The 8,884-nt window shown below is 34.3% G+C and overlaps 1 pseudogene; it reads left to right on the top strand.

The window, feature by feature from the left end:
• Window positions 1-8,280: 8,280 nt before the first annotated feature.
• Window positions 8,281-8,403, top strand: LOC120613903 (uncharacterized; annotated as a pseudogene).
• Window positions 8,404-8,884: the final 481 nt, after the last annotated feature.

Raw genomic sequence — 8,884 nt, 5'->3', positions numbered from 1 at the left:
TCCAAATCACTTCCAATCAAAATCTCTGCCAAAGGGTACATAAATTTAAGTTTTCCTGGAAAATGAACATGGAAAAGAAAATGTACAAGAGGAAGTGATGACATTTTGATAAAGAAGAAAACAAAGCCACAATTGTAACTAGTTTGCAGAAGCATATGATAAAACCATAGTAATTAAATCAATGTGGGATTTATGCAAAATTGAGCAAAAATATTTTAAAATAAAATCCAGAAAGAAATTCATGCATATATGATAACTTAGTCTGCATTAAGTATGACATTTCTAATCAGTAAGGAAATAATATACTATTTAATAAAATATTTTTAAACAACTCTCTCTGTTTTTCTCATACACACATAAATTGAGATAGATTACAGTATAAAAATAAATCATTAAAATATTTAAGAAAAATATAGAGTATTCTGTTTTCTATACTGTGATACAAAAGACATTTAGAAAAGCACAAAAGATTAAAGAAAAAGACATAAATTTACCAAGATTAAAATGTCAAACTTATGTGTAACAACAACAAAAATGCTGCAACAGGGAAAAAGTAACTATAAAACAAGAAAATAGTAAAATATTTTCACTTTTTTTCTAGATGAAGTTCCAATGTCTAGAATATATAATAATGTCTAAAATTTAAACGAGAAGAATAAGCAAAACCATAGACAAATTATATAAACAGGCAATTTATAGAGAAAATACAAGTAGTTAATAACTCATGAAAAGATTAGTTACTCCCATCAAAAGCGTATTAAAATGTAAAATTATAACACTCTTTTACTCAGAGGGCTGAGAATTACTTAATGATTATACAAATATTGGGGTAGGTGCAAGGAGCACATTGTTGACAGGAGTTTAAATCTGTAGAGCAATTTTGCAGGGCAATTTAGCACAATAAGCTAAAGCTAACATTTAAAATATGCATAGTATATGACTCAGCAATTCTAGTCATTTATATACCTGAAAGAACTCTCCCATGTTAATACAAGAAGGTATGTAAAAATATATACTTTATAGCATTGTTTTTCATAGCTCAATAATGGGAAGTAATCTAAATATTCATCAAGGAAAGTAAAATAAGCTGTCATCATTTCAAACTGTAGAATATCATCCAACAGTTAAAAAGAATAAAATTGTTCCATGTGTATTAACTTGGGAGTCCTGAAAGATATATTTAGGTGAACAAAGTTGTCCCACAAACATTGTTAGATAAGACAAAGGTCCCAAGATCTGGGCCATTCTTACTAAATGCCACTCTTGCTAAATGTTAAAATGCAGCACAGTATTTTGCAGACACAAGTGTAACCTGACAAGCTTGACCAGACCCCAACCAAATAAGTTCAGCCAACTACTAAGCAGAAATCAACATGTAATTAACCAAATAGTATTTATAAGCAGTGGTTAAGCCTCCCTTCAGGGAGACAGAGCTTGGAATGTGAATCCTCTGTCTCCTTTACTTGCTGCAAGTACATAAAACTACTGAGTGATAACCACGTCTAGTTCTTGAATAGAATACCCCAAGCAGCAAACCTCTTGAGTTCAGTAACAATATTATTCATAGAGCTTCTGCATTTTCTGAGTCTGGGAGTTAGCTACTCTAGGTGGGCTCTAATTACTTTAGGTCTATCAGTCTTAGACCATCCTTCTTGACATACTAATTGGTTCAGGAGACACAGTCCTATCTCAATTGAATCATGCTGTTCTACCAAGCACATGGTTTTGTTACTCAATTCAATTAATGATCTGTGTGGGGGCAGTTTGTTAGAATCTTCTGAAAAGATAGTATCTCATACTTCTAAAAGAAACAAAGAAAACCTTTGCTTTTCTAGACAGAAAATTCAACTGTAAAGCTTGGATTTGTTGTAGCCACTCTTTTCTTTCGACAATCTAATATTACATGTGTATTTATTTAATTATTGTTTATTTTCTATCTCTCTCACTGAAATGTCAATTTTATGGTAATAATGACTTTAACTTTTCTTCACCAGTGTACCCTCAACACCTAGAAGCATCATCCACACATAACAGATTCTTAGAAAAGCTCTCCTTAAGTAAATAATCAAAGCCTCTCTGAGATGATACTTATATTAACACAGAGTAAATCTAAAAGATTCAGAGTGAAATGCAGCCACAACCCATAGGCAAACCTCAATCTCCTTATTGAACTTTTCAGTTCTGTAATCTACCAAATGCCTTTTAATGCCTTATAGCAAATTGGGAGTGGGGCGGGGGGGGGAGTTCTGTAACATGAAAAAAAAAGTTAAATAATAAAATAAAATTGAATAATACATGCAGTATGATATCCCTTTATAAAAAAAAATACTAAAAAGCTATGTGTATGTATAATTGCACATACACACATACACAGACACACACACAAACACAGTGATCAAATAAAAGTATTCTGAGCAAAACAATAATTAGATTAGAAGCCAGAATTCAGAACTTTCTAACTACTCAATTCTGCCAAACCAAAAATGTATAAATAGTTCTTCTCCATGTCATTCTAGTGGAACTGATCTAATAGTCATGAACAGACATAGTGAAAAAGATTTGTTTATCATTGTTGCTAAATCTCCTTCATAGCAAGCATCTGTATTGACCACAGTCAGTTCTCCCCAAATGACATATCACGGTATGTAATAATGACATTATTAGCCTTCAATCGCACATCACTGAAGGCGCTTTAAAGTACATTATATTATCTTGTCTAAAAGATTTTACTTGTTTTTCTTTTTTTTTTTTTCATTTTGGTGCCATAACGTACAAAGCCACTGATCTAATAATTCTAACATTTTCTTTAATTAATGGTGATTTGAAATTGTTACATTATAAAGCATATGTTTAGCTAAAATAGAAGTTTACTGTCCCTTCATTTGTTCATGTAGTATTACATCATTCATCTTCTTGTCCAGCCATTGAAGCAAGGAGTAGCAACCTTTCAGATTTCTGAATTACTATGAACACATAACGCATACTACAGAGTTAGAAAATAAGATTATTTTTGCTAACAAAACAAGATGACTAAAAGAAAGCAATTTTATTCCAGAGTCAAGACTATAGCTAGGCTACTAACCTGTGATTTAAGATTTAATTATGAGGAGGATTTGTTGCAGAAAAGATCCAAAATCAGACTGGAGAGAAACCAAGCGGCACCCAGAGAGTAGAACTCAGGTTTATTATACCGCTGGCAGTCCCAGAGGAGCTAGTGCTCTGAAGATCCGGGTCCAGAACTCAGTTGCAACATTTCTTATATAGACCCTTTTTGGCACAGCCTGATTGGGTAATTTGAACTCAGGTTGCTACAAAGCGGTGGGAATTGCTATGGTTGCAGGTAGTTGCATTGCGTTATAAAGCAGGGAGTTGCTAGGGGCTACAAACAGTTACATTTGTAGCTTATACAGATCAAACAAATAGGGAGGGTGAGTCTTTAGTCAATTTCTAATACAGTCCATGCAGCAAGCATATCTACAGAAGTAGAACAGAGAGCTGATTAGACTTTTGAATGAAAATTCTTCTTCAGATTGAGTTGCATAGAACACCACCATCATTTACTGAGACTCTGCTATGTGCCAGAGGCATAAATATTTTATCTCTAATCTTTAAAAGTTGTGATTAAGTAGATATTATTATTCCCATTTTATAGATAATGAACCTATAACTTAGATGATATACTACTTGCTAAATATCAATCGTTAAAAAGTAATAAATCTAGAATAAAAATGATATCTTTGACCTTGATATAGTGATGAATAAATGAATGATAAAAATTTGTGACTTGTCCAATATGCTCATTTTCACTAATGAAAGATCAATGATACTTCTGTAAAATAACTTCCAGCTTTACTTCCTTAATTAAAGACCAGCTCAGTATTTGGTGAATCACAATGGGTCTCAATTGTCTTGCCTGTATAATTAAGACTGCTCAAATTGGTGTTGAAAATATACCTCTTCCAATAATATTTCTCATCTGGCCGTTTTATGCTTCAATAAGATTTATCATGTGAGTATTTTCCAAAACACTAGTAAGGGGTATGAAAATAGCACATCCAATCTATTATGAAAGATAAATATGGTTCATTAAATGTCGGAGCCAGTCGACGAAGTAATTGAGGGTACCTGAAAGGGGGAGCATGGACTGAGGAAAAGAAAGAAGACAGACAGAATTGCAGGAGGGATCACAGAATCAAGCTGTGTCTGTGTCCTCGAGTTTATTTAGAACACACTATTTATAACATTACAATAAGAAAGACAGTAGTCAAGAACCAAGGTTAGCCAGATTACTTATCTAGTAGAACAATGAGATTCTCACAACTCAGAACTCTCTGCTAAACTGTAGCAAGGAATGTGCAGTGACTGCTATGTGAACAGTTACCTCCCGATTTTTCCCAGCGCTTTACAATCTCAACTTCTTACATTGTTGCCAAGTACACAAATATCCTTGTTCTTTGTCATACGATTTCACATGTCCATAAGTGACTCCCCACATCTCCCCCTTTTTTATTTTTTAAATGCCCGAACCCTCCTGGTTCTGGTGCAAGGTGACTGTGCCTGTCTTAGGTGATCCCCTCACCAGATCTGGAACTTACCCGTCATCGGTACGTGAATTCCGTCATGCACGCCCTGTCTTAGGTTGTCCAGTCTCTGAGGGAGTCATCAGCTGTCATCGCCAGGCTCAGCAAGATCAAGGTTAGGGTCATCCCACTGAGTGTGTGGTGGAGCGGCGAAATGGACCAACCTCTCCCGCAACCACCTGGCATTTTCTGCATCCTGTGGAAAAACACAAACATGCCCTTGTCCCCATATTAATACCGGGTCGGGGCCATGTCGATTAGTTTTGAGCATCAGAAATTCAGTTTTTTGAGCATCAGAAAGAATTTGTGGAGAAACCGGGTTGAGGGCATCACGGCATCTTTTTGCCATTTTTGTTCGACTAGTCAGATAACATTTCCCGCATGGACTTTCCCAGCAGGGCAGCAGTCATAGCAAGTCCCTTCATATATGACAGCCCTATGTCAGAACACAACCTAACATAATCACTTAAGTCTTCTTTCTTTCTAAAAGTTCTGATTGTTGTTTGATAGGCAGAATTTGCATTTTCATAAGCCAGCTGTTTGACCAGCAGAGAACTGGCTTCTAGGTTCCCTAAAAGCCGCGAAGCAGCCTGCTGCAGCCCTTGTTGTAACCCTGTTTGAGGCATTGGTTTCTGATTAATCCAAAGGGGTGTGCCAGTTGGTCCAACAGGGGCAAAACTCACAGGAGGGGGATCTAAGCTTGCAATTATAGTTGGAGTCAGCCTTCACCCTGACCTCGGTAGATCCTGAGGAACTTTAAAAATTGGCACTTTTAAGGGCTGAGGCCCCATGGCCAGCTTTTGCATCTGCAAAGACAAATTAGCCAATTTCTGTTTTAATTGTTCAACCTCTTCTTCCTCATGATATTTAGCTGTCTCATCCTCTAACTGAGCAGTATCTCCTGGATCTAAAGGTTCCTCATTCTCATCAAAAAAGAGGGAAGTAAAAGGAGGCGGTGGAGCAGTGGGTGCAATATCAGGATTAGGTGGAGCCTCAGGGCCAGTAAAAGCATCCTTGCCTTGTTCCTGCCATTGAGTTCTCTCGTGCCTGGGATCTAAGCAATCCCTTATCAATGTCCATAATCCAAAAGTATCCACTGGCACTTTACTTGGCCCATGGGCATCATAATAGTCTTGTAACTTTTGTCCTACCCTTTTCCAGGTTTCTAAATCTATAGTCCCTTCTTCTGGAAACCAGGGACATACTTCTTCTACAAATTGCAAAAACTTAGTTAATTGTTGCTGGCCCACTTTGGCCCCTCTTACTCTAAGCATATTTTTAAGCATATGAACAAAAAGCAGCCGGCTATTTCCTTGGCCCATTTTTACTTCTTTAAGTTTCTGTTTCAGTCTCTATATTACAATACTCCTGCGTACTTACGGTTGGCCGACTACAGGACTCTTAGGTCTCCAGATTCCGCGTGCGCACGCCTTACTCTGCGGCACGTCCTAGCTGTTATCCCCCGTGTCCAGGTCCCTGTTCAGGCTCCACTTGTCAGAGCCAGCCGACGAAGTAATTGAGGGTACCTGAAAGGGGGAGCATGGACTGAGGAAAAGAAAGAAGACAGACAGAATTGCAGGAGGGATCACAGAATCAAGCTGTGTCTGTGTCCTCGAGTTTATTTAGAACACACTATTTATAACATTACAATAAGAAAGACAGTAGTCAAGAACCAAGGTTAGCCAGATTACTTATCTAGTAGAACAATGAGATTCTCACAACTCAGAACTCTCTGCTAAACTGTAGCAAGGAATGTGCAGTGACTGCTATGTGAACAGTTACCTCCCGATTTTTCCCAGCGCTTTACAATCTCAACTTCTTACATTGTTGCCAAGTACACAAATATCCTTGTTCCTTGTTATACGATTTCACATGTCCATAAGTGACTCCCCACAATTAAAGAAGTCTCAAATTGTTATTGTTTCTTCCAAAACGCCATGCTAAATTTATCTTTAAAATGTGAAAATTCTGATGAAACAATGCACTGAAATGTAGTAAGAAGAAATTTTAATTTTAATTTCGAAAGAACAAAGGGAGTAAGTAAACGACAATAGAAATATATTTTATATATTTTACTCAGGTCACACAATAATATACTGCAGCTAAAAAGAATAAACAAATATATGATTAAGAAAAAATATATAATTTGTCTTTTAACTACTCTATATACATATAATCTCAAACACATATCAAAATTATAATTTTGAAGAAATATTAGAAGATAGACACATAAGTTCAGTGTCATTACTATATATGTGTATCAACTATGTACATTCACATATATATTAATATAAATTCTATAATAATGGTGGTGGCATGACATAGGTTTTTAATTTCTCCACATCCCCAATAGAAACAAATGTGACAAGTATATACCTAAATCGATATCCATGGAAAGCATTTACAATAAAGCTAAATAAAAATACTTCCATAAAAATAAAATATATGCGAGTGGGAATAAACTACTAATTTCCACAGTGGCTCCATGAGTTGTATTCATGAGGAGAAAACAAAAGAAAGAAACACATACATGATAGATCTGAAAACACCAAAAAAGTGGATAGATTTTCTTTAGAAAGCATGGCAAATAATTTGAGTCTATCAATTGAAGCAGAAAGGGTGCACACACTCCAAAAGGAGTGAATGCAAAGGATACATAGAAACATCTGAAGGAGATAAAAGAATCTCGTTCCTATGATCACTTGTAAATTTCAGTCACAGACTCCCTGGTTGAAGGCTCCTAATTGAGGAAAAACCACTTGGGATGGAATCAAAATAGAGTAATACATACGAAATAAAGGAGAAAGAAAGAAAAACTTTAGATAAAAATGGAGAATAAGAAAAACCCAGAAAAATCTCAGAAAAATACCTCAAATCAACTATTTTTCAATACTATGTGAATATAACACAGAAAAAATAACTCTCTGGATTTATAAAAGCTACCTGAATCAAGCCTTACTCAAACAGTTCAGGGGAACTATTTATCATAAAAAATAAGGAACACGAAATTAAAGAAAATCCTCTACGAATTTACTTTATGCAAAAAGACAATAAGGAGCAAAATAAAATTTCTTCTACTGAGAAATGTGTCAAAATGACGTCAATAAAACAGATCAAAACTATACTATTCAAAATAAATAAAAGTAATAATAAATGCATATGACATAAAAAACAACAAAGTCAAAGTTAGGCAATCACAGAAATAATGCTACAACTTAGAAAAAAATAGGAAAAATGTTTCTGTTATGAAGACAAAATTAAACAAATCACTAGAATTAACAAATATAGTAGATAAATAGGTGAAAAATAAAATTTAAAAGTCAAAACAAATAAAGTTATAAACATGATTTCAGAAAAACTAGCAATTATTTAAAGTAGTGATAAAAGCCAACAAATGAGCTACAAGTTTCCATGAGGAAGAAAATCAAAGCAAGAAAACACAAAGAAAGAATACAACCTAACCCTCAAAAGAATCTTAAATTAAAAATTACATAGTTTTTGTTACAAAAATTACAATTTTTGTAATTGTTCATTAAAAGAGCACACCTTATTTCTGATCAAATTAAAACAGAACAGTAAAATCAAACACATTTTTTTAAAATTAATCTAATCTATAGAAAAAAAACAAATTTTTCAGGCAGGGATAGGCATGCTTTTTTGTGTAACTATTACATTTAACCATTTAAAATGCAAATAATAAGTCTATGGCCTTGCTACCCTAAATAAGCCCTATTCCTTCTGATCTCGGAAGCTAAGCAGGGTCAGGTCTGGTTAGTACTTGGATGGGAGACCAACCACCTAGGAAGACCAGATGCTGTAGGCATAAAAAATAAATAAATAAATAAACAAATAAATAAATAAATGAAACATATAATAATATATAGTATATATTTTAAATATAAAATATATTATAAAAAATGTTCTTATATATATTCTACAACAGGAAGCAAGTAAGATTTGTCTTCTTGATCATAGTTTACCAACCCCTGATCTAAGAAAAGAGCAAGTAAAATGTAAAAGAACTGAGATAATATTATTATCAATGTCTTAGAGCATTGATTTATAAAAATAAAATGGAGTAACATATTTAATATGAACAAGGAAGGAAACTGAGACAATATTTTAGAATCTGAAAAATTAAATTATAAATTAAAAAGACATAGAAAAAGTGTTATCAACAAGAACTCAGGTATATTCTTTTCTGAGTCCTTCCTGAAATGTATCAAGGAATGTGATACATAAGACTTCTCAAACTAGAGAAATATTGATATATGAATTGGAGAGCATTAGTTGTATAATTACCT

Source organism: Pteropus medius, unplaced genomic scaffold (assembly GCF_902729225.1).
Source record: "Pteropus medius unplaced genomic scaffold, Ma_sr-lr_union100, whole genome shotgun sequence".
Lineage (NCBI taxonomy): Eukaryota > Metazoa > Chordata > Mammalia > Chiroptera > Pteropodidae > Pteropus > Pteropus medius.
Note: the sequence above shows the minus strand (reverse complement) of the source record. Positions and strands in the feature narration are given on the sequence as shown.